Below are 27,753 nucleotides of genomic sequence, written 5' to 3'. Positions count from 1 at the left end.
GGGAAAAAGTTAAAAGAGCAATGTTTTGTCCCCAACCCACAAAGAAAACAATGTCTACAATTAGTCCTCACAGACTCTATTGCCAAATAGCAATCAGGTGCAGTATTTCTTGGATGCATAGTGTGTGTGTGTGTGTGTGTGTGTGTGTGTGTGTGTGTGTGTGTGTGTGTGTGTGGCTGGGCAGGGGTGAGGAGTGAAAGAGTGTTGAGAGAAACATTAAAAACAAACTACATTTCGGGGCTCATTTCTTCTAAGTGACGTACATCTTATAAGATATTTGGCTGTTGACAAGATGATCCTGCCCTTGAATACAAGGAAGTTGCACCCAGTCTCACAAAGCAGCTTCAATCACCCCAACAGGAGTTGGGACTTCCCTCCAAGACAAATATGGTATTCCATCTGTGTGATGCCTTGAAAGCAGTGAATTAATTTGCAATCCTTTATTATGACCATACAAGGGAGGGAAAGAGCTACCTTGCTAGTCCTTCCTAGAGGGGAAGCAATAGAGGAAAAAGCATAACACTTAAATCCCATAGCAAAGTTTTAAAACTTTTCCATTAAAACACACACCCTAGCTGAGTCATTCACATAATACCCTATAAGTGTATCATCTCAGTAAGACCTACCTTTCCTATACATGGTTGTTCCAACTCTGTGCTACTACTACTCAATTTGTTTCATTCTTTTGGTTTAGTCATTTAACCCTACAATTTTTGGAGTAAATGCACTGACCTTAATTCACTTAAGCACTTAATCTATGAATAAAGATGAATCTATGAATAAAAATGAATAAAGAAACCACAGCTGAGTGAAAATTACATCTGAAAATAGCCAATAGCCAAACAAGTAATAGCAACCTAAAGAAAACTGCTTCATGAACCAATTACAATGTTTTAAATCCAAAATAAAGACTATGAGAAAAAAAATCTCTTAACCTAAAGTTAAAGAGTGGACACTTTTCAAATATGTTTAGCTATACAACCGAATAGTTGTGTAAGCGTTCCTCTACTGCAGTCTTTTAGGAAGGCTCTATATCAACTGTACAGTAACTATCCAAGCTTGAAAATCAGCTGGAACCTTCTGTGATATTAATATTTTAAAAACCATTCTCCACTGACTACTCTCCCAATATCTGAATATGGCCTATGGGGGACTGAATTAAAGGCTATTCATTTCCTGAAATCTTTCAGAGGCCATGATTCACTCACAAATATCCAAAGCTCTTTATAATGGAAGTCTGACACATCAGGCAACTCCAACTCCAAGCTTTGCTGCTACCTAAAAGTACTTGATCCCATCTACCACACTGAAAATGTATTTTCCATTCTTCCCCCACCACACTAAACAAACAAACAAAAGGCCAGAGTTTTAGGTGAATCCTTCTCTTAAAACTAAAACCGAATTGATACTTCTTCAGATACCAAGTTGATCAATGCCTTACAAATCTACTTCTAAGACTGCAACTGGACTACCTGAGTTTGAATTCTTGATTGCACTCTTGCTAGCTGTGTGATCTTAGAGAAGTTCATTAATCTGTCTTAGCCTTGGTTTTCTCATCAATCAAAAGGATTCTTGTGAGTTAATATATGTAATATATTTATAACAGTACCTGACACACGATAAGTGGTCAATCTGAAGAAACTAACAGTATCATTATCATTGCTAACATCATGGTTGTTGACTTGAGAGTTGTACTGCTAACATGGCCCTTTTGTCATCCCTCCAGGAAAAAAATCAATCAAAAGATAATTAGATCTCTGAACTACTGCTAAGCTAAAGAAACAATACATTGACAGTTTGGTCAGCAAGTTACATATTCCAAAGAACATAAGCCTGTAGTTTACCATCATAAGGATTCAAGTATATAATAGTTTAGGATTCATTTGGATCTCTTCTGGGCAACTGTTAATGATTTTAGGCAGTCCCTAAGGTATGAATATTAAACTTTTGAAATCATGAAGCTAAAAATCTTTTGTCTTCAAAATAACCACAATACATTTGGAGAGATGGATACATCTATAACTAGGCTACAACATAGAAAATAAACTTATAGCAATTTGAACAGGAGAATAAATGGGTTAATTATTCCTGAGGTTAAAAAATGAAACATCAATAGCAACAACAAAAAATGGTACTGAAGAGTAAAAAGTTATAGGTTATGAAACATAACATATACGACATGAATACACTATGGTTATGACTATGTGTTCAAGATTTTATATAAAACTTAATTTCTATGTATTAATATGCTATGGTAGAAAAAAAACCACAGCATCACAGAATGAAAAATAAGCCACAAAATAGCATATTTGCAAAACCTAAAAACAAAGAATTAACTATAACAACAGTGATATAGTATTAACAGCTATTCTTATTTAGTTCTTGCTATGTATCAGGCACTCTTCTAAACAACATACAGGTGTCTTAACTAGATGGTGAATTCTTATGAATCATACAAAAAAAAATACAAAACAAAATTTAAAATGAGCAAAAATCCCAACTAGGAATTTCACAGAAAACACATATGGCCCCTAAACAAAATTAAAGATGCTCAACTGTAATTCTAATCACCGAAATGAAAATTAAAACCCTGAGATATCATTTCACATCCCCAGATTGGCAAAAACTTAAAAAGCTGTCACTATCCAGTTCTGTTAAGGAACAATGGGAAGTTTTATCCACTGCTGGTGAAGGTATGAAGTGGTACAACTGCTTTGGAGAACAGACTGATACTACTTAGTAAACCTGAACACACACATCCCCAGTGACCAAGCAATTCCACTCATAGGCATATACCATAAAGATACTCCTGCACATGTGGAACAGTGGGCAGTACTTTAACAAGGTCACTGTTACAGTACCGTTCCTACAGACAAAAAGAAAGAAAGAAAGAAAAGAAACAAATGACCATAACAGAGGTAGAGTAAGAAAACTATGTAGAATATTCTTATAACTGAAAACTACACAGCAGGGAAAAATAACGAAGTACCACTACATGAATGAATCTCAGAAATATAAAGTTGAAAAAAAAAAAGCAATTATAGAAAAATACACACTGTATGTTTTCATTTACATAAAGTTCACGGCAAGCAAACCTAAAAAAGTAATATTGACTCAATGGGATATATTTGTAGGTGATGAAACTAGTGTAAGTAAAGCAAGGGAATGCTTACTATAAAATTAAAGACAAGTATTACCCTGGGAGAAGGAAGAGAATACAGGGAGCTTCTGGGGTATGGTAAAGCTCAATTTCTTAACCACCATGGACAATAATACGTTGGTGGCTGTTTCATTATTTTTCTTTACACTGTACAGATACTTTTTTTAAATACATTTTATATTCTTATGTGTGACAAACTTAAAAAAACTTGAAATAATTTAACATTTCCTTTTAGATGAGTTGTGAGTGTCTTTATAATGAATTCATCATTGAAACAATGTAGACATTTCAGAGTAAAAAAGTAACTTTTAGAATAAAGAATATAAAAAAAACTTAAAACCTGCAACAGAAACAAAATCCTGAAACTTTAAAAGTAAGCCAAACCAATTCAAAAGCAGAAAAACAATAAAATAATGATACAACGCATCATTTATTCTAATGTGTTCTACATTTTTTTAAAGATGTCTGAAGGAAAACGTGTTCTGAGTAAAATAAACTTGGGGGAAAATTGGTTAAACAAGAAAATCTAAAGAAGGGACAGAATTTCCCAAACTCTTTGACTCTGGAATCTTTGCGCATGGTGAATTACACAGTGATTCTTTTAGGACTTGTATTTCACATAACACAAATCGGGAAACATTTTATAACACAGAGGTCATAATAGATACGATATTACCCCGCCAGGACTGAGGTGAGAGCAGGAGAGATACTCCAATAAAAGGTACGCAGATATCTAAATCTTCAGTAGCTGACTTGTCCAAAGCAACTCTGGACAATTAGGATCAAAACCAATAACCAAAAAGAACCCTTTAGGAACTAAGTGAACAATCATTCTATGTGTTGTATGAACACAGACACAGCTTTATTGTAACCAAAACATGATGGAGGCACAAAGCACAACAGAAAATATCTACAGAGAATATAAACAAGTATTTCTACAGCTTTTAGGCTCATGGTACACTAATTGACAGAGTCTTATTTGATTTAGGCACAGCAATAGAAGCCTCCAGCACAAAAATCTATGTTTCAAACCAGATCTCTCAGTTAAAAGGTTTTTCCATTAGTCTTTCCCTAATAAAATTAGAAATTCTCTAATTTCCTACTGAAGTTTTCCCTAGGTACAATGAATCTGGGAACTGGATGTGAAAATTTTTCATAATGTGCTTTCATTACCATAGGAAACGAGATGAAAATGCTCTTTGAAATATTTTTATTTATTTTTAATGAAAGAAAATATAAACACCACACGTTTATTTTTAAAACTTCATGATTGGATGACGAACATAAACTTTTGCACATACATTTTCATTCCTCTTGGAAACTAACCTCTGGGTGGCAATAAAATACATTTTTAAGGAAAAAACTGTCAGATACAATGTGCTTGTATCTCAAATATCTTACAATATTATCTGAAAAGAGTCAAACATCTGTCTTTTCAGGGTACCACAGGAATTCAAATTGGAAAATGATGTACAGCCACCAGGTGAAGGCCAGCAGACTGCTTCACAGGGCTCTTGACAGAGTGGCAGTCATTACCTTGGCAATTAACCAGAACCTAGACTCAACCCATAGCCTTACAGGTTCAGAAATTTGATTTTATCAGCATCAATAAGGTAGCTTAGGTTTTCTTTTAAGAAGAAAACAAAAACTAATTAAGCTTCGACAGAAATCAGGATACAAACTTACTAATAAAGAATGACAAATACAACTGTGACAGAAGCAAGAATGCCTCTCTATGGCCATGCATGGCCAGTACTTTCATTACAGCCAGATTTATAAGGACAGCCAAAACACAATCAGAAGGTTCCTAGTAACACATGGAATCAGAATAAAGGAAGTAAGAGGAATTGAATATTTAATGGTCTTATTTCATTCTGTCAATAATTGGTTTTTTAATTACGCAACCAGTATGTCCAGCCATTCTTCTAGGTTCTAGAATATAAAGGTGTTTGCTTTCAGAGAGCTCATATCTAAGTAACAGCTGAACAGTATTTCTTAGAAGTTTACTGTAATATTATTAATAAGAGCAAAATTTTTGGAAGCAATCTAAATGTTCAGTAATACATCGGTGATTAAATAATGATAAATCCAAATAATGGAAAAAATATAGCTCTTTAAGAATAGTATTTTAAAGCAGTAGTTCATGATGGGAACATTACTATGATACAATGTTAAATGATAAAAGCAAGCTATAAATGTGTATATGGTGTATATATTCTCGTATATGCATGTATTTCCTATCTCTTTATATGCATACGAAAAAGACCAGAAGGTTAAGTCACCAAAGTACGGTTAATTATTATCTTTTTTCCTTTATATATTTTTTAATTTTCAGCATTACATGCTGCTTATCGCCAAGGGGAAAAAAGAAACTTTTAAAGTAATTTCAATCAACGTAAATACTAGGAACTCTTCAGATTTCTGTATTAGAAGGTATCTATCCATCAATGCCAGTCGTTGAACCTCTGTCTTCAAAATCTCAAATTTTGAAGGCCTTTAAGTGATAGGTTACAAGGATGAGTAACACACCTGTATAACACGCCCTATGTTTTGAACCAACCTGCAGTCTCGTATTTCTAGCTGTCTGCTGAACATTTCAACTTAAACGCCTTACAGATAACTCATATTTAATTATGTCCAAAAATAAATGGAGAACTTTTCCCCCACAGCCAATCTTCTAGTAACTCCATTACTGTCCATGGCAATAATCTTTCTCCCAATCAGAAAGCCTGGAAAGCAGGCTTAATTCATCTCTCCTCTTCCCATTTCAAGTTCGTTAATAACACTGTCAAAATCTCTCTCCCATTCCACCTTACTCTTCTTTCTCACTTCATCACTTTATCAATCCAGGCCCTGATTGCGTTGTCAGTAACATGACTGTACTTGCATCTGAGTGGTGCCATTTTCTCCCGTCTCTGCACCACTGCTCCTTTTATAGAACTTGGATGATGTCATTCCTTGTCTTAAAAACTTTTAAGGCCTTCTGCTTTGTACCATTTCAATCTAAACTTCTACGGCTGGCTTTTATTAAATCCCACAATTTGGCTCCACCCTATCTTCTTAACGTTATTTCCCATTATTTGACAGTCTCCTTCCTCATCAATCAACAGACTTTGGAATATCTAAACTTGTATTTAAACACTTGTACATCAATACCTGTATTTAAAGAACTTGATGAATTTTCATCTTCCACAAAGCTTTTCTTAATTTCCCCAACCTCATTTATGTTTCACTTTTCAGAATTTGTCCAGCACTTATTATGAATCGCACAATTACGCATGCGATTCCACACTCTCATGTAGGTAGATTTACTGTTACACGAGTATGTATTAGTCATCTATTAAATTTCATACTCCTTGAGGACAAGAGCCACACCTTATTCTGTCCCCTGCAGTAGTTAGCATGATGCAGAGCACATAGACTGTGCTCAATGTCTGTTGACTGATCCAGCAAGAAATGATCAATTTCAGCCCCAGCCTCTCTTTAACATGTATGTAGTAATAATGTAATAATGGGGAATCTCAAACACCTTCTAACCTCCATGCGAACAGGCACTAGGCCTTTTGAAAGAGTGCTCAGACTGGAATGAATGTCAAAGAGAAATGCATAATAAAACAAAAAATCTTGGAAGAGTCCTGTTTATTTATTTATAGGACGATATTGCAAAAATCACCAAATCTCACTCAGCCTCAGTTTAACTCAATAGGTGCCATGCTGCTATTGTTTAAGAGATGGTACATGCCAATGGATAAGAAATACTTCCATATGCATAGTAGTAGTGCCGTATTTATGAAGTTCTTTAGAGTTTTCAAAAGGCTTTCTACACACATTATCTTACAATATCTGATCTTTCCTAAATACAGGGGGAAATGGACACAAAGTGTCATTTAAAACAGATTTCATATATAACAAATATTTTGCTTATTCTGAATCTTTTTTCAATATACTACCCATATCATTCTAAAATTAACAGCTGCTTCGGAAACTGACTAAATAATTTTATGAGGTTTCCTCCGAGGAAAGTGTAATGTTTTAGAATGCTTAACTTATCAATACCTAGCAAAATTTCTATAATGTTTTGTACCTTTTATTTCTTTTTATTTTTTTTATTTTTTAAATTTTTATTGGGGAATATTGGGGAACAGTGTGTCTTTCCAGGACCCATCAGTCAAGTCATTGTTTTCAATCTAGTTGTGGAGGGCGCAGCTCACTGGCCCATATGGGAATTGAACTGGCAACCTTGGTGTTATGAGCACTGTGCTCTAACCAACTGAGCCAACCAGCTACCCAATGCTTTTTACCTTTTAAAGAGGTATTTTAATTTACTTATTTTGTATTGAATCAATTAAAATGTATACGAAATTCACCAAATATAAATTGTGAAAAACTAGTTTTCAACAACATTTTTATTTTTTAAAGTTGAAATTTTACTTTCAATTTAAAGACAATTTATATTCAATTTCAAAGTGTAATTTCAATGTGGGCTCGGTTCTAAATAAAGGCATTACTATTGTCTGGGTGCTAACCCCAAAATACGAATTTTTTGAAGCTTCGTGTGGTTTCATCCAGAAACTGGAGTGTTAAATGGTATAAATGGTGCAGGGAAGTCTGGTTCATACCTTACCATATAGGTATTGGTAACAGACTCTTGGCTGATGAGCAAGTGTGTGCGGCAATAACTAAGACATGAGCATGTTTACACAGACAGCCGCCGCTGCTACTTCTGCTACTGCTAACACGAAGTGCCAGAATGGAGAGGATTTGTGAGATAGCACAGGGTCTTGGGCCCGGGTCTGAAGGAATGTCAGATAAGTTGACCACAAGAATGCCACCACCCCATCACTCCCTACACAAAAGTGCAGAAGTTGCTGATTATTGTATCTCCATCTAACCACCTACTTCCTTGTAGATATCAAAACCACTGCTCTGCATGCGCAGTTGATCAAGGCTGAACAGCTATATAGCTGGGGTGGCGATGGCCGCCATTTGCCCACATAGCGCAGGTGCGAGCGCAGTTACCAGGCACCGTAGCAGTAAAGGAAGTCCACCACTTTCAAAAAGCCCGCTTTTCCCGCAAGCTTCGTCCACAGCTTATAAAAGCAGCTCAGCAGAGCCGACCCCTGTCAGTTCCGGGGACCTTCCTTTCCTCTGTGCTGCCTCCCTTGTGCTTGAGCATAAGCTTGATAAAATTTGTCTGGAAATCTTTCTGTGGTTTCCTCTCCATTTCTATCTTGGGGAATCCAAGAACCCCAAAGCCTGTAACACCTGGATTACTCCTGAATTTTACCCATAAGAATTCCTACTTACTCAGGCCTGTTATAGTAAATATCTACGTGAAATACTTATATTTTACTAGATATTAAAGGAAGTAGAAAACATGATTACTGCCGTAGGGAAAATGTCCATTTTAAACTCTGTTGAAAGTAAACTATAAACTGAAAATGAATTTAAAAGAATAACAAGGGAAAAGTCCTATGTCTATACTGGACTTGATAAAATACCAGGTTTAAACTCCTGGGTTTCAGAGTAAATAATTCCCTAAAGCTACATTACTGGAGGTATCGAGGAAAGAAGGATGAGAGAGAGTCAGAGAGAAAGAGAGGGAGAGAGAAAGAATATGAATGGGAATTAAAGAAAATGCGTCAGAAAAACATGGGGAGGGGGAAGGTATAACCAAACAATACTGTCCCTATTAATTCTACTCATATAGAAAAAAGTAAAACTTGAAATAATTTGGAATAAAAAATGAAATTCTGGTTATAAACTGCAAAGGAGTATTAACAGAGAAAAGGAGATTCTGAAAAGACTGGCAGCACAAAGAGCTTTCCAAAGAACCCAGATTTTAAAAGACACACATAAAATACAGAAGGCACAGATAACATGGATCCCTATAAAAGAAACACAGGATGGTATCAGGAAGTAAAATGCCCACAATGAGCTGAACTTAAGAAAACCATTAAGGGCTACAAAAGGGACTTTTGAATTCACGTCTGGAAGAGAAAACTTACAGGTCTGGGCAAGTTGGTTAAGGTAAATGGGTGTTTAACATATGACAGGGGAGAAAGAAAAACCTCTACTTCTATTTTGCTTTTCAAAAATCTTACACTTGAATACCACCTTGTAGCTTACAAATATCTATTTTACAACACCCTTGAGCGGTAGGTACCACCCCTGTATTATAAAGGAGAACTCTCAGTCCAATGTGCGTCCCATCACTGCAGCCCTTCCCCTCTTCTCAGCCCAGGAAAATGAAGGCCAGAGTGAGTGCTGGGACTTGAGAACTGAAGCCTAGATACCGGAGGCCGTAGAGCTGCCCTCAATGCACTGCAAATCTCCGACGTGGCCATTTGACCAGTTCACATATCATGAATCTGCACACAAATTTTGCAGAATGCTAGAAGTATTCTGATGAATTATGAAAACCAAACAGCTTTGCTGAAAGACAGGAGACAAACTACCCAATCTTTCAAAATGAGGAAAGAACATGAACATTACAAAAGCATGGACATTACAAAATATTAACTTCTGTGCTTATTATTCAGCCTGAGGAATGTTCTAGAACAGATAATAAAGCAGATGGGTTTTGAATAGACAAAGATGGGTGATCATTAAAAATCTGTATGGATTCATGAAGAACAAGTCTTGTCAAATAACTTTCTTTCTTTGGCAGATCTACAGGACAAATAATCTATGTGACCCTTCGAAAGGTATTTCATAAGCTGCCCTCTGCAAATAAAAACCACAATGAAATACCACCTCACCCTGGTCAGAATGGCTATCATCAATAAATCAACAAACAAGTGCTGGTGAGGCTGTGGAGAAAAGGGAACCATGGTGCAGTGTTGGTGGGGTTGCAGATTGGTGCAGCTACTATGGAAACCAGCATGGAGGGGGAAAGGGAGGGAGAAACATGAAGAAAAATGGGCTAATAGATGTGTTTATAACTGATTAAGCAACAAAACTCAGAATGCTCATAAATAAACTCTGCAAGACTCACTGGACTTGGGCGATTATATTACCAATGAACTGGATAAGGCTTTTGCCAGCATCCTCGTTGAAATGTGAGGATGACCGGGACCTGGAGAGAATAATCAAAAGTGGGAAAGCAGAGCCTGGATTCACAACAATTTTAACAGAATACTAACTCTAACAAATAAAATTTAATAGAGAGAAGGTAAAGAGTTAGATTTGGATTCAAAAAAATCAAATGTTAAGTATAAACTGTGATAAACTATTATACACATAAAGATTTTTGTTGAATAAAGCTACACAAATTAAAAGTGTGAAATGGCTACCCCAAAACTTTATGCAATCTTAATCATAGGCTAAGTTAAGACATGTCCAATGTTCATTGCAGCTTTGTTTACAGTGGCCAAGACATGGAAACAACAAAAATGTCCTTCAATAGATGAATGGATAAAGAAGTTGTGGTATATATACACAATGGAATACTATTCGGCGTTAAGAAAAGATGATATAGGAACATTTGTGACAACATGGATGGATCTTGAGAGTATAATGCTAAGCGAAATAAGTCAGACAGAAACAGCAGAGAACCCTATGATTTCACTGATATGTGGTATATAAACCAAAACAACAAAAGAACAAGACAAACAAATGAGAAACAAAAACTCATAGACATAGACAATAGTTTAGTGGTTACCACAGGGTTAGGGGGGTATGGGGAGGGAGATTAGGGTAAGGGGGATCAAATATATGGTGATAGAAGGAGAACTGACTCTGGGTGGTGAACACACAATGGGATTTATAGATGATGTAATACAGAATTGTACAGCTGAAATCTATGTAACTTCACCAACAATTGTCACCCCAATAAATTAAAAAAAAAAGAAAAATATTCTAACATAAAAATAAAAAAGAGAGACATGTAAGGTCAGGAACGAGGAAGTGAATGCCATACTCTACACTGTACTAGTCGGCTCCTACTTAAGAGAACTTTTCAATACTTGGCAATGCCCTACAGTCAGTACAAAAGGACAAAGTAAAATGCTCTCATAATTTGAAAATTAAGTCAACCCATCTGGAAGTAACAGTATAAGTCAAACGGAATGGTAGAAATTAGCTATCAACATAAATCATTCCACGAAAACGTGTGACCAAAAATATTTGGGAGCACCCAAGTCCAATCAAAAGTGAGCAGGGTGTAATTTCTGGGTGGCAGGATTAAAATGTGAATTAAGAAAGCTGAAACCTCATCAATTGTGTTTTCTTCTGGCTAAAGACTGTGTTAACAATAGTGTTACATTCACCACAGGGAGCAAAACAAAAGTTTAACAAGCAAGACTACGCTCCTCCAACACTGTCCCAGGTGACAATGGGCTGACCACATCTAGAGCAGCGGTGGACAGGTACACCCTTATGAAAAAGGAGGCTCCATAGGGCTGTGATGGCTTAGTGACACTGCCCACTGAGATTACGCATTCTGATTAGAACGACTGGCTTCCCATGTAGGTTGTCCTGTTGGGGTGAGAATGTGCTGGCCAAATATACAAGTTTCCATTCTATTCATACTTACAGTAATAAATTCATTAAGTGGCATTCTTGTTTTTAGGTGAGTCTCTTGGTCACTTGCTAAATGCAAGCAAATTCCCACAACCCTGATTTACTTTTGGACACACACACACACACACACACACTTATGGACCTGGAAAAGTGGGGCCTGTACCTCAAAAATGACCATCCATATCCACATGCTACATGCCTGTGAAGTCCTGCCTCTCTTTATGACAACTGCATTTTACCTAAAACTGAACCACACATTTTAAGAGAGAAAACTAACAAAATGTAACATATAGAGGAAAGTGTTCAGGAAGGTAAAAGTCCTAGAATCCCTTGATATTTGAACAAATTAAATGAACGTGCTTGTCCTGAAACAAAAGACTGTAAGATAACCATTTTCAAATACCACTCTTGCGGTGATAAGAATTATCTCCAATTCTGTGATGAGAACCAATTGAAAGCTGCATAAGGAAGAACTTTCTAACTAATATTGTTCCATGCCTGGCACATAGTAAATGCTCAATAAGTTGGCACATGGTAAATACTCCCAATGTTAGCTATGATTGTATTTTAGAATATAAAGATGTATGAGAGATATGCACAAGATGCTATGGGAAAACAAAGAAGGGGTACCAACCCTGACAAGAGGTAAAATGTCAAGGACGGCATCCCACAAAGTGGAGAAGCCTAAGCAGAGTACTCAAGAAAGCACAGAAAATACCCAAAATCATATGGGAAAGGGCATTCCAGAAAGTAGTATGTGAGACCCAACATCAGAGAGAGCTAGTTCAGTGAGTAGAGTGGACAATGAAAAATAAGACTAGAAAACCAAAAAGGCACCCCTTCTTAAAGGACTCAGACTTGCATGCCTAGCTAAGGAGTCTGGAGGAGGTTAAAGGGAATCAGTGGAAATTTTAAGTGTGGGAGTTACATAATCAGATTTATGCTTTAGCAGAGCCCTTTTGGCAGTCACATGGAAGGTGGACTGGAAGAGGGCAAAACTGGTAGCAGGGAGATGGTTATTTCAGTAATTTGGAGCATCGATGAACATACTGACACTGGAGCAAGATCAAAGACAGAATTCAAGAGGTTGTGAGGAGGACTTAAGAATGACAGGATGTGAGTGATAAACAAGAAAGAAGAGTCAAAGATGAATGCCAGGTTTATGCTTAGGCAACGAAATAGAGAATATCATGCACTGAGAGGTAAGTTACAAGAGACAGATTCTGAGAAGGGAAACGATAAAGTCAGCTCTGAGCAAGATGAATCCTAGTTATCTGTGGATTACACCAAGGCGGTGATATCTAGGAAACAGATGACGTCTCCAGCTCAGAAGGGAGGTCTAAGCAAGATATAGAGATTTGGAAGTGATCCTGACAGAGAGGTCACTGAAGATAATCACGGCATATGGGATCATCCAGACCTCTGAATGTAGAACTGAGTGCAAAGAAAAGAGGAGTACTCAGTGCAAAGAAAAGAGGACTGGGAACAGAAAGCTGGAGAACACCAACCATTCAAGGGAATGAAAGTTAGCTACCCTGTGAGTTCCTTGTCAAGGAACTATAATCTTTAGGCAAATACTAAACATCCATTTGTTGGGGATTCGAGGGAATTCACAGTAGAGAATTCAACTAGATGACCTGTAAGCAGGTTTCAACTCTGACAATGAGTCAAAGACTTTCATTCAATGCAGTATTTCTTACAATTTGAGAAATAACTTTATCATCATTACAGAAAAACTAAAATCATACCTATTTTTATTCTTTGGCATTGTTAGTCCAACGATGAAAAAACAATTTGAAGAATGAAAGTTTCTTGTTGTTCAATAATGCTGTTTCCTGACAAAGGAAAGTGTACTTGGTGTACCTGGACAGGAGAGCTCAGGCTCTAGATCTAATTTCTTACCCTATTTTTCCCTCTGGGAGTCCAGTTATATGGTTGGTATAAGAATGCAGTTTTACCCAAACACATGTTCCTACTTATTCTTCCCTTTCCGCCACCTTCTGCCTGACTGGGGCTATACATAATTTACGGGTCTAAGTCTCAAATGTTTTACTACATTTCAGAAATGTACCCATAATTTTCACTAATATTTAAAGTGTGTTTCTGTTTCCCACTCTGTTCAATTCTAAAACCAGAGAAACACAGGTACTATACAATTTTTTTTTATTAAATCCAGAAGTATTTTATTAAAACAAACGGTCATTTTTGGTGTAACAATACACCCAGTGTATTTCTAGATAGGATTATTAGCAGTTCAACTTAATCGTAAAATATGGCACGGGTCCCACCAAGGGGAACCTGGAACAAGTGTTAGAGAAACTTGACTTCTTTTAAACATATGCATGTTTTCTCCTGTCCCCACCCTATGCCTCTCCAGCAACTCTGTAAGCCTTTTTCTTTTCCTGTTCTAGCCTTTCACTTTCCCCTGATAGTGACTATAAACTTTTATTACCACTAATGGCACTAAAGCTAACACAGCTGCCAAACCCTGGCCTAGAAATACAATGGATATAATTCTAATTGGAGTCTACAATTAACTTTTTGGTTTTCCTTAGAAAACAACTTAACTACATTCTATTTCAGTGTTCCAATTCATAGGACAAAAAATATAAATGTCTGTAGAAAATAAACCTATGTGAAGAAAGACCCTAGAGAACACACAAAGTTCAGAATCGTGATTTGCAGATACAGGTTCCTAACTGACCAGAAAAAAAGGTGGGAGGAGAGCAAACTAGAGACAATGTTTGACATCATTTGAAGTTTAGACATGCTGAGTTATTAAAACATAATAAGGATTAAGTAGAGAAAAAAAATCAAGACTAGAATCAGAATTAAAGAACTTCAGCGCTAGATATTATAGTCCTGGGAAAATAAAACTTTAGGAGAAAGATAAATAATCATGTTCCTACCACGATCCCCTCCCTCAAGTCAAGTGCTCTGGAAGCTATGCTTTGGTACTGCATTCTCTTTATACAATAATGCTAGTTGCTCTTCGCATTCATCAAAGAAAAGGTTTTCAGTGGATTTTTTTCTCTCTGTCTCTCTGGCTAATGTTAGTGTTACCTCCTCTGTTTAATTGCACCAAAAGGAAGCAAGAGACAATTTGTACTTGACATCAGTAGTGTACTTGCAGGGAGTGGGAAACAGCACAGGAGCTTCCAGTTGGCTGTAAGAGGCACAGAAACACAAAAGCTCAGAATGTTAAAGCTGGATATAATAAACATTTTTAAAATGGCAATTAAAAAAAAGTTATTTTATAAAGATAAGTTTATCCTATCCAGCCTCACGTCCCAACACTAAAATAATCCAGATTCTTGTGGCTGCCTAAACAGTCTCTTACATCTGTATGCTATAATGTCCTCCTGCTGCTTGTTGGCCTGAAAAACTCCTGCTCACCCTTCAAGTCTGAGCTCAAACACTACCACCTCCTAGGAAGGCTTCTTTGATCCTCCCGAACCAGTGCTCCTTTCCCTTACGCGCTCCTCTCACTGTTCCTTCATTACAGCAGCTATGTGCTGTGTGCTATTATTTCTATGCCTGTGAGTGGAGCTCTGTGGTCACCTGCCTGCTTTCTGAGGAAGCACCGCGTCTTTCCATCACTGCATCTCTGGGTACACGACACATACCTCATAGGGATCCACAGAAGAAAAGATCTCCCTTCGTTTCAACACCCATTCATCCAAGTCTCTCCTTTCCAATCCCACCTAGTTTAGAACTTCACTATCTATCTTCTAGATTATTTTAAATAGTCTCTTCATTGGTGTGGGGACCGAGCCAGGAGTGCAGTTTCCAGGCTCTCGGCCTCACATGGAAAGGTGCTGGCTCAGGTAGTAAATGGCCATCCACTGTGATTGGATGGCCATCAGCTGTAGCTAGTTGGCCATCAGCTGTAACCAGTGAGCCATTGGCCACTAATATAACGGCTGTGGCTACGATAGCAGCAAATGGGGGCTAGCAAGAAGATGGTGGCTGAGCTAGCAAGAGCGGATTGCAGTTAGCACATGAGGTTGGTTGGCAGAGAAGTGGACAGCAGGTTGCGGATAGCGTAGCTCCTGCTTCCTGTGTCTCCAACCCAGCCGCCAGCAAGAGTATAGTGGTATGACTCCCCTATCTATGGCTCCGTGGGTGTTCCTTTTTGGCCTAGCCATGTCCTGCGTTCTTATGTGGGGAGCGGGAGCAGAGACCCCATATGCCACCCTACTTGACAATTGGGCGTCCCATTTCTGGGCCCTCTTCCCTTGAATCCATCAGATATACACCACTGCCACTGTAATCTTACTTAAGTACAGCTTTACTTAAATGTACCAGGTTGAGCAGTTGATGATGCAGAGAATGAAAAGCTGAAAAACACCTGTTCCCTAAGCTCAGTGGGCTCAAATACAATAGGGCAGAGAGTGAGAAGTAAATACTTAACAATTTATTAGGTGTTATAGAGATATATCCAAATCATGCTAATCCCTCTGCTTGGCATGTCCTTCACTCTAATTGGTCAATTCACACGTCACTTTATATAGGAAGCTTTCCTAATCTCTAACCAGAAGCAATCTCTCCTTCCTCTGTTCCCACAGTGACGTTACTCACTTAACACTTTCTGCTTGAATTTGTACCCATACATTATGTATCTCACTGGATTAAGTCTTTCTAAATGGAAGGGCAATTAAATCTTACTCATCTCTGTTTTCAATGGTACCTAATACAGTGCCCTGCAAATAGTTGATAAATGTTGAATTATGATGATTAACCTCCTAAAACATTATAAGTCTGTGATTCCTTCAGGATTTGCTAGTATTAAGAATATCAATGGGTCCAAAAAAGAATATCAGTGGGTCCAATACATTCAATTCAGGACTGAAATTCTTCCATTCTTGCCACAAAATAGAAAAGGTCTATTTTGTTTGACTAGATAACAGTGGACAGATGGAGACTGTCCTCAGATTTGAAAGTTGTGTCCAAATGAAATGGATCTCTATTGTAAAAACAGAACGAAAGGCAGCTCCCTAGTACTATAAACCAGGCAACCAGCCACTGCTGACGAATGCAGAAAAATTATGAAGGAGTAACATGGTATGGTATTTCCATAATGGGGGCAAGTAAATGAGCAAATGCTTAACTAAATGAAAATATCCACAGCTTAGTAAAAATTAAATTCAATAAAACGAGATACTGGCACAAGAAAATATTTCAAAATGGATCATAAGCTCTCTGATCTCTCAACTAATACAACTTTCCAGAGGTGAACACTTGTAGCTTATCAATTTTTTTACAGTTTACATCCCATTTCCTGCAACAGTGTTACTATAAGATACCTCATCAAATCTTTCCTAGGATCCCCAATTCTTTAATTTCATTTTTGAAATTATGTCTGTCCTCTCTTCCTCCCTCCATCCATTCCTTCATCATAATTATTTTATTTAAATGCAACAGTTGTGTGCAGAATGAGGGAACAGCAACTTAACTATCATTCACTGAATCACAAGAACTGAAGACTTTTAACATTTCATCATTTAAAATGCAGCACTAAAATTCCAACTTCTCAATTTTGGCCAAAAAGAAGCTCACAGCTCAAAACTACGAAACCTTTTAGGAAAACACTGCTCTATAATGATATTTATCTGCTTCTAATTGGCTTGAATGAAGTCAGAACATCTGATAATGTCATTTATTTCAGCATTAAAATTGCTAAGGGCAAAAACTGTCTCATCAACTAATTCTGTGGAGTCCTTAGCAAACTGCTGGTAGCAGCTTTTAATCTAAAGACCCAAATTTAAGTTTGCTATTAGGATTAAGTAAGAAAATGTAAAAAAATGTTTTATAAAACTCTAAAACACAATACAGATATAAGATATTACTGCTATCATTCTTGCAATAGCTCTCTCCAAGAGAAAGTCCTTTCTATAGGAAATCTGAATAGGGCTGAATTATTTCTGTATACTTTCCCAAGAGTTTTATGTTTCATATTCAAAACTGTAAATGACTCCTAAAAAAACGGAGGGAGAAGAGCAAAGATGGAAAACTCAGGGAAACTAGGAGGCAAATTAAAGAACAAAGAGACAGTTTTGTAATAAAATAAAGCAATACAAGAGAAAGCAAACCTGGGTCTTAGGGATCAATTTCTAACTCTTTCACTTACTATCTACCTGTGTGACCCTGGTCACTTCACCTCACTAGGCTCCAGTTTCCTCATTTGTAAAGTAGATGATAATGCACAGGGTCACTGTTGGGATTAAATTAGATAATATTTATACAAAGTACTCAGCACTATGTCTTGTACATAGTAAGTGATAATAAGTAAATAGTTACTGTTGCTGATAAAATTATTATTAGACCTATACCTTGATTAGTGACACTCAGGAAGAAAAAGAAGCCAAGAACATGGCTTGAACAAGTCAGAGGGGAAGATGATATACAGAGAGCTAAGTTTATATATCACTATTGGGAGACAAAATTTGAGACATGTAGATTACACAAAAGTATTTTCATGTTAAATGTCTGAATTACTTACTGTGTCTCCAGGACTGCTGAAGAATCTACAGAACCGTTGCCAAAATCTCCAAGTCATAAAAGCAGAATAGCAATGACTATATGGACGGAGAACAGGATCAAAAAATAAAAATAAAAAAAATATATGCTTATTAACGTGTACAGAAGCTTCTGTTTCTAAATTTTCAACTTTCTAAATTTTATACACAGGACGAAAGCTAGGCCCCATAGCAAAGGTGCAGCAACTCTGCTTGTCAAAAATAGATGGTATTAGCAATCATGCATGGTCATTTAAGTTTCTGCCATCTTGTTCTTTATTCTGGGAGAAGCTATTGAAATTTATGGTTGATTTTGAGGTGTTAACCATTAGTGACTCTATCATATTCAGGAACTGCAAAAGCAGGAAAAGTGTTCCAAAATTAGAAAGAGGAATAGAATCCTCCTCTGAATCAGATGTAGAGATAGGAAAACCTATAAAAGGTAAGAAAACAATGGATGCTGCCTGTGCATATGGGATCAAACACTGAAATACTGTAACGTGAAAAATCCATACCCGTTCAATCAATAAGAATCAGCAACAGACAAGGAAAACAGGAAACCTTCTGCATGTGTGGCCAGAGAACCAACATCAATTTGGGTTGTCAACTGGTCTAGTGTTAATTCAGGGGAAGGCAAGGAGTTTATTTAAGAATTTCAAAGCTGAGCATAGTACAAGTGCTACTATCAGAAGCCACAGACAAATTGCCAAATTTTGAGGCCTTTTTCAATTTACACAACACCAATGTGAATGGTCGGCTCACCATATGACCTGTAACCGCTAAGCTCTTCCCTGAGACCTGTGCAGAGATCATCTAAGAGGGAGCCTACCTATCTTGGTGGATTTTCAGTGTAGATAATAAAATGAGTCTACTATGGGAAAAGATGCTCAAAACATTTCTATTAGCAAGGAGGTGAAAGTATATCTGGTTTTCCTTTGCTGGACCAACCAACACTCTTTTTTACTAAGAATAACCTTTTAAAACCAAATCTGAGCTTAGAGAAACATGTTCGAGGTATGATCAAAAAACACAGTGAATGTCTAAATTAAATACATTTATTACAGTAAAAGACACATAGGCATTAATCTCCCTCAAAATACTCCCCCTTGCTTCGAACACACTTATCCCATTGTTCGTGCCACTTTCTGAAGCAGTTCTGGAAGTCCTCTTTCGTGAGTGTCTTTACTTCATCCTCCATCATGACAACGCTCCAAGACACACGTCACTTCTGATATGGCGATTTCTGTCAAATAAAAACATATGGTGTGTCCTCATCCACCTTATTCACCGGATCTTGCACCATGTGACTTCTGGCTCTTCCCCAAAGTCAAAATGACCATGAAAGGTAAACATTTTGAATTCAGGACATCGAGGCAGCCATGACAGTGCAACTAAATACACTCACGAAGAAAGAGGACTTCCAGAACTGCTTCAGAAAGTGGCAAGAATGAGGGATAAGTGTGTTCGAAGTGAGGGGGAGTATTTTGAGGGAGATTAATGGCAATGTGTCTTTTACTGTAATAATTTTTAAAACTTAAACATTCACTATATTTTGTGAACTTGCCTTGTAATTTTTTCATAACAAACCATAGCTGACATACTTATAAGCATCTCCTTGAAATTACGGGGCTTAAGATCCTCAAACTTTTGTCAATGGAGGGTGGGGAAGGTTGGTAAAGACAAATAATATACCATCACTATTAATTTAAGCTATGTATAAAAAGTCTTTTAAAAATTTGTCTTGCCCTTCTATATTATAATAATATAAATCTATGGACTTTAAATTCTGGCTTTAGCTCTGCTACTTTTTCCATTAGGTTTTAAACTCATCAACCATAAATTATACCACTGTGGGGGTTTTCTGGAACCCACTTCACTCAGACAAGGAGAGAACACTTATTATATTCACTCACAGAGACTGCCTCTGGAACTCTATTTTAAAACTGAATACAGTCAATCAGTGCACTGACAAAGGAGCTGAAGGGTCTGCATCTCACATGAAGGGTAAGAACAGGCACTACTCCTACCACTGCCTAGATATGCTTTTTTTCCTAATCTTTAAATCCAGTTGAGTTTATTGTGACCCCAATACTTAGATAACCAATAACATGTGAACTATTCCTGAAACTTCATAAATAAAATCAATCGAACCATTCATTCAACAAAGAAGCATTTATTGAGTAGGCCTATGCTAGGCACAGCACATTTCTATAGTACCTTTTATTTCACAATCCCAAAAAGCTTTCAAAGTTGCCCTAACATAAAGTATCAGTGACTGAATTTCGCTGATTTTATATATGTACAACACTCTGTTCAAAACCCTGATTCAGACATTATAAATGTATAAATAAAAACTAAAAGGGCTGAAACTGGCATTCAATCATTAAATAAATTCCAACTTCCATTTCAATCCAAAAACTACCCAGTGCCAAGTAATTTTTGAAATAACAAGCCAAAATATACAACAATTCGAACATTCCATTAGGCGAAGGAGTTAATAGAGTTGTTAACTTCTTACTTCTAAATCCTTATGGGTATGCTACTAGATAGTAAGTCAAATTTATCAAAAGTTCCACTTAATGGTTACATTTAATTTGCACAAAGAACAACTTGCAAAAGTGAGTTAAAGATTAAACATGCCAAAAACAATTTATTTACCTGTGTTTTCATAATTTTGGAGCGCTTTCTAGAAAAGAGCTTTCTGATCCCTAAATTTAGGTGCCAGAAAAATGTATTTTCCCAAACCAATTCTTCGAAACTACAGACCTGAGAAAGACTATCAAGAATGGGAGAGAAAAGAAGGATAATGAGTAAGCACATGGATACAAATATAAGCCAGAATGCCTGCGTTGCGATCCTTGTTCTATCATTTTCTAGTCATCTGACCTTGGTTACCCCATCTGCAAAACAGGAATAACAAAAATATCTACTCCATAGGGCTGTTGTAAGGCTTAAACCCAGGTAAATTAGTACATGTAAGGATTTAGCAGTTTGCTCATTGTGATCATCATATGACTAAATCATCCAAATCATCTACACAAATGCCTTTCCCTACTCAAAGCCTTCCTTAATTGGTGTAGTAGTATTTAATCCCTCCATCCCTGGCTTCTCCACAAAAATGCATTGTCTGTTACTGGGTGTAAGTTATTTGGGTACAATTCCCACCCATTAGATTATATCTCCTTGAAGATAGAGACCACAGCCCACCCGAGTGTATGGGGCAGCAAATACTGTTCATTATGGCCTTTCTCTCTCTCTCTCTCTCTCAAGATTCTGAACAGTACCCTGTTAATTAGCAAACTTTTACCTGGAACAGACTTATGTAATCAGTGCACTGTAGCATTGGTCATACCTTGTTAAATACTCTCTTAAAATTTAAACAAAAAATTTTTGAGGGGAGGGGAAGAGGAAAGAAGGATTCAATTAATATTTTTTAAGTACTGACCAAGAATATCTTTTAAAATTAATTTTTTTAATTTCTTATGCTTTAAAAGCATATTTTCATTATCTCATTCAAAAAAAAAAAAACCCATGGTGCTTCTAATATAAAAATACAGTAGCATAATTTCTGCATATGTCAAGTCTAACCTAATCATAACATGCTCATCTGCTGATTTTAATATAATCCTAGGGAAGCTGGATAACAATATGCTTGCTTGATTCACCCTACACTATTTATGTAAAACAAAATCATTTTAACATTACATCAAGATGTGAACCTTTCTGGCTTTGATTTGTGCCCTCTTTTCCCTCTTAAAAAAGTCTCTCTCTTTCTGTCTCTGTCTCTGTTTCTGTCTCACGCCTCCAACTTATCCCAGATCACTGAAAAAGCACTTTCTAAAGTGTTATCCAATTTCGCTAACACAATGATATTGCTCTTACTTTGGGAACAGAACTTTTCTGAAAACAAACAGCAGAACCAAGTCCACTGCTTTACCATTTTCTACAAAGCACAATTTTCCTTTGTTTTTATAATGTCTTACCTTTTGAAATTAATTTTGCAACATAAAAACCGCTGACAACACCTATTAACTTGCACAAATATTCCTAGTCTCGATTCTTTGACTAGGATTCTTTGAATTTAATTCTCAATTTTAAAACAAACTCAAAAACAAAAGGCCAAAGAAGAACTGCACCCGTTTAATATGGTTTTCTAATTTTTTCATTCCTCAGTAGCAGGGCTTCTCAAAGGAGTACAAAAACTACACCCAATTTGTTTCTCATTTGTAAATGCATCCCAATTAATTGGGAAACATCAGCCATCTTAACAAGAACACAAAGCTAAGCCAAATGAAACCAAAAACCTTTTTATTAGGATTAGGATTTTTCACATAAAAGTACTTTGATGAACCTATGCAATGAATAAACATCACCATAACTTAACTTCGTATTTTAGACTTAATTTCTCTCCCCTCAAAGAGTCACAAGAACGGCTAATTCACAAACAATACCTCTCAGCTACTGGGTAGAGAGTATAATAAACTTAATTGTTTTATATATCCTGAGGTATACAAAAAAGGCCACTCAAACACGAAAAGGTTTCCAGTACCTTATATATACATTTCTCATGACTGAGAAAATGAACTTTTCAAAAACCTTTACTGGGTAAGCAAAATGGGTTTAAACAAAATGGGTTTAGACCCAGCCTTAAAAATAGGGAGACCTGACAAGTTTAAGCCCTCACTCCACCCCCAAAAGATAAGGTCACGCTGGTCAATCCCCATCTTACCACCAGCAGGCATAAAATAAAACACTTAAAGTTGTTTCCTCGGATTTTAGCAGTAAGAGCTAATATTCAGGCCTTTTCCGAGCAACTGGCTTCTATCAAAACTTATCACAGGTTACGTGAAACCGACAAGAGCATCGGTTCTGCATTTTATCAAGTGAAGAACAGAATCACACTTTTGGACAAGCCACTACTACTTCCAGCACCACCAGCTCCCCGCCGCCCCCACCCCCCACCCCACCCCACCCCCCGCCGAGCAATTTCTTTATATATCTTTCCTCCAAACTTACATCCCGAAAAGCGATCCACAAAACAAAAGTAGCATCAGTAAACGGGAGGCCACTGGTTTTGAAAATAAAGTTTGTTCTTCTCCTGCCAACCTGGCAACTTTCTAAAGGTACCCTACTCAATCGGGTTACCTTTCTTATTCCTGTACCCCACGACCACTCGTGTTTGTCCGCGATAGTAAAGGTGAAAAAAAAGAGTCGGAGAAAATGATGCCGAAACGAAGGGTCTAGGGTCCCAGTGCTAAGGACAGATTTTGAGACCGGCTTTGAAGACTCCGTGGCTTCTGGGAGCTGCTGGGCGGCTTCACTGGGTCTGAGAAATGTTTAGCAATCTGACGCACCAGTTTTTAGGAACGGTACACAAACAGCCCCCACCATTTCAGAGCCATGCCTAGAACCCTTCCTCTTGGTGACATCGGCTGGAGGGCACGGGACGGGAGAGCAGGGGATACCAGGACAGGATCCGCGACATTTGTTATTGTTTACCAAGCCCAGCAGGGACCGGGAGCGAGTGCTGAAGGGCCGAGGAGTGGAAGGGGAAAGGGGCAAGGAAGGACAAGGATTCCGCCCCAGCCTCGCAGCTACCTCTTCCGACAAGCGGCCAGTATCACCCCGGGGAACGAGAGGGCCAAGGCCGTCGCCGGAGCTTCACAAGAGACATTCCCAGCCCCGAAATTAGCCCGGCTTTCTCTGGACACCCAAAGCCACACAAGATCTCCTCCTTCTGCTCGCAGAGTTCGGGCAGGTGCGGCGAGCCGGGCCCCCACTCGCAGCCGCGGCCGCCGAGCGCCGCATCCACGCACTCACCTGCCTCCAGTTGCGCCCGCGGCCGGCTCAGCCTCCGCACGGACCGCAGCCAGCCCGGCGCCCGTCCGCTCCCTTCTGCCCGCTCCGCCCTCACCCCGCCCCCGGGAGGTGGGACCCGCGGCTGCGCCGGAATCTCGGAGCGGCCTCACTCAACTCTCGCGATCCCTCCCTCCAAGGCTTCTTGGTGGCTGGGCCGGTTCGACTCGGTCCTGACGTCATACGCACCACAGCCGGAAGTAGCCTTCTGTCGTCAACGACAGCCTCCTGCCCCACCCATCTCTTCCTGGTGAATTTTTCAGTGGTCTTGGAGGAGTTGACTGGAGAGTCACCACTTGCCTCCGTCACCGGCCTCGCCTCACTTCTTTTCTACTCATAGCTGGTTCAGGCCTCTGTTGAGAGTGGCCCATTGTGTTGTTACATTAGTCACATGTCGTGAATGTGGTCAGAGTATTTTTCAATACTTCACAATGCAATGCAAAGAGTATTCGACATAGGGGCTGAGAGAGAAATCTCCACGAATCCAAGCATTTTGCAGATTAGGAAAATGAAGTCAACGAAGAAGAATGGGCTAAATTGCTGAGTCAGTAGCTATGCGATCTGGAAGCCGCCTAGGTTCCTTGACCCTTTTCCATTTTCATTCACCATGGCTCAACTCTAGAGACTTGAGAGGGACTCAGATGTGGAAAAGCCACAAGAAAACTTAGTGGCAAACATGAAAATTGTGCTCGCATTATCTTGGAAAGTCTAAGACAACTGCCACTACTGAGCTGCTTTTTCATTAGGATCAGAGAACTATGAGGAAAATCACCTCTTTGGGAAGAGGTGACTTTGGGAAGAGGAAGCATTTTGAGTTTCGGGAGAAAACTCATTAGGCAAGCCAAATAGTAGAATCGTTCCTCATTATTGTTGACAAATTTATCTAAACACTGGAGGTTTTATAAAATACCCTTAGCTTTTAGACTACTAAGGCAATATTCGCAGCTGGTACAGCGCTTGCAGAAAATATAATTCAGAGACGCCAACCACTAGTTTCATCAAAAGCAGAGGATATATGCAAAAGACTTAGAGAAGAATCATGACATCACGTCTCTCTCTCTTTTTTACACTCTGTGCTTTCTCATACATAACTTGGTAGAGGAAAAAACACTAGTCTGGTAATTAGTGTAGTCTTGGGGAAATCAGTTCTACCTATATCATGTCATTTCGAGGCTCAAATGCCAATTGCCATATACAAGCATAAGGAGGTTTAATTGTGATCAAACATGATTGGCAGAGTCCTATATATTTCTTTCCCATATACATTCATTCAAGTGGATAGTATTGAGAACAGTTTATGGAGTGTTCTGTAGCAGATTTATGTCTACAAATGTGTCACGCTTTTTTCATAGCACTAGAGTAATATGGACTAGGCGAGGGTATCAGATTAGGATAACATGGGGTAGGCTAAAGCTTTGACATCCAGTTTCTAAACTGAGGCCATTCTAAACATTTTCCCCCAGAAGGCTGTTGAAGGTGCCTGAACTAAAATTTATAGCCATGTGCTCTTTTGGAAGTTTGGTGAAATCTATGGACCTTTTTTCAGAATAGTCTTCTTAAATGTGTAAAATAAACTAAGGTTTCAAAGGAAATTGATTATATTAATATACAGTTCCCAAAATACTAAAAAGTAAATCTGTGATATAGTTATGTGGTAAGCAGCTTTTAAGATGACTCCCAATAATCCTCACCTTCAGGTATTCCTGTCTTATGCAATCCCCTCCACCTGAGTGTGCGCTGGACCTCGTGACTTGGTTCTGAAAAAAGAATTCAGCAAAAGTGATAGGATGTCATTTCCATGATTAAGTTACAAAAGACTGACTTCCATCTTGCTCATCCTTTCTTGCTCTCTCACTTACTCTGACAGAAGCCAGTTGCCATGTTGTGACCTGTCTTATGGCGAGGTCCATGTGGCAGAGAACTAAGAGGTCTCCAGTCAACAACTACCAAGGAATTGAGGCCAACAACCCGTGAGGAACTGAATCCTGCCAACAACCACATAAGTGCTTTTAGAAGCAGATTTTCTCCCAATTGAGCCTTGAAATGACGGTAGTCCAAGTTGATACCTTGATTGCAGCCTGATAAAAGACTCTGAAACAATAGACCCAGCCAAGCCATGCCAGATCCCTGCCCACAGAGACTGTGAAATAATAAATATTTGTTGTTTGAAGCCACTAATTTTGAAGGTAATTTTTTATATAGCTATAGATAACCAGCAGTTATATATTTGATATTTTTAAGCAGTTAATGAGGGTTTTTTTAATTTTTGTTTTTTATTGGGGAATATTGGGGAACAGTGTATCTTTCCAGGACCCATCAGCTCCAAGTCAAGTCATTCTTTTCAATCTAGTTGTGGAGGGTGCAGCTCACTGGCCCATATGGGAATTGAATCAGTAACCTTGGTGTTATAAGCACTGCGTTCTAACCAACTGAGCCAACCAGCTGCCCTATATATTTGATTCTTTATTAATGCATTATATAACAAGATGAAGACCTACGGAAAATTTTCAATAGTGATGCACATAAACAGTGTTTTCAGATATCTGTAATAATTTTTATGTGGTAGAAAGTATGTGTGATTTCTATGGGCGGCAAAGACACAGGTTGTTAATAATACTGTAGTTTGCTGACTACTTTCATAATGGAAGAAATGATAATTTTCTATTAGGGTTTAATGAAAAAACTAATAGAAAATGGTTATTTTCTATTAGGGTTTGGTGAAATAATATGTAATATATATATACATATATACATATATGTATATGTGTGTGTGTATATTTTTTTTTCATCAAAGTTCACAGATCAGATTAAGAATCATTGACCTTAATAATGGATTAGTTGTAGGCCCTTCCAAAACTCTTATTATCAATTCTTTCAGACATTAGAATTAAAGTTCAGGTAATAAGCCCAGGTAACTACACCATGGCCAATGCTAACTTTATTAACCTATAATTGAACATGAATTTTTATCTCCTATCATTCACTTATACCCTCTTCTTCAATACTATGTTGAATGTAGGCTGGCAAGCTAAAAGTGAAGGTCAGAGAGAGTGATAGAAATCATGACGAAAACTTTTTCAGCACTCAGAATTCATCTGATTTTTGTTTTCAGTGAAAGTGTAAGCTCCTTGATAGGGATTTTTAGTATTCGTTTCACTCTCCTAGGCCTACCACATAGTAAATAACCAAAAACAATGTCAATGCCAAATGACAGTCATTAATGATAATAGAAAGAAACTATTAATGAAAGGGTTTCAGAATGAAATACTTTTTCTTTTGTCAACTACAAATCAAGTGGATTTTCTGCATTTAAGGAACATTTTTGGTGAAATTTACATCCATGAAGAGAGAAAAGAGTCAGACCTTTACTGCTTTGATTCCTGTCAAAGAATTTTACAAATTCCTGATACTAACAGAATATTTTGCATAGTGCATAAGTCAGGTGAGGCTAAGTGATGCTGCAGTAATCACAGAGTATCAGTGGCTTAAAATGGTAAGGATTTATTTACTGTTAATGGTTTATGTCCTTTGCAGATCAGCAATATGGCTTTGTTCATCAGAATCACTCAGGGTTCCAGGCCAGTGGAGAGGCCAACGTCTTGAACTAATATATGAACTATATATTGAAAAATATATTGAAAAATATATACACATAGCTAATCTTCTGGCCAAAATGAAAAAACAAAGGTGCAAGGT

At 37.8% G+C, this 27,753-nt stretch overlaps 1 protein-coding gene across 6 annotated transcripts in view; it reads right to left on the bottom strand.

Annotated features, from left to right (window-relative positions):
• STK38L (serine/threonine kinase 38 like) overlaps window positions 1-24,118 on the bottom strand; it is a 74,177-nt gene extending 50,059 nt beyond the window's left edge. For 2 of the 6 annotated variants that reach the window (XR_013994027.1, XM_081060121.1), the window contains exon 1: window positions 24,022-24,112. The gene's annotated coding sequence lies outside the window, so the exon portion shown is untranslated. Of the gene's footprint in view, window positions 1-18,185; window positions 18,262-18,716; window positions 18,814-20,859; window positions 20,978-24,021 lie in introns of all 6 variants that reach the window. The other 4 variants (XM_081060124.1, XM_081060123.1, XM_081060122.1 and 1 more) reach the window with 4 other exon arrangements.
• Window positions 24,119-27,753: the final 3,635 nt, after the last annotated feature.

This window comes from Rhinolophus hipposideros, assembly GCF_964194185.1.
Source record: "Rhinolophus hipposideros genome assembly, chromosome: 9".
NCBI lineage: Eukaryota > Metazoa > Chordata > Mammalia > Chiroptera > Rhinolophidae > Rhinolophus > Rhinolophus hipposideros.
Note: the sequence above shows the minus strand (reverse complement) of the source record. Positions and strands in the feature narration are given on the sequence as shown.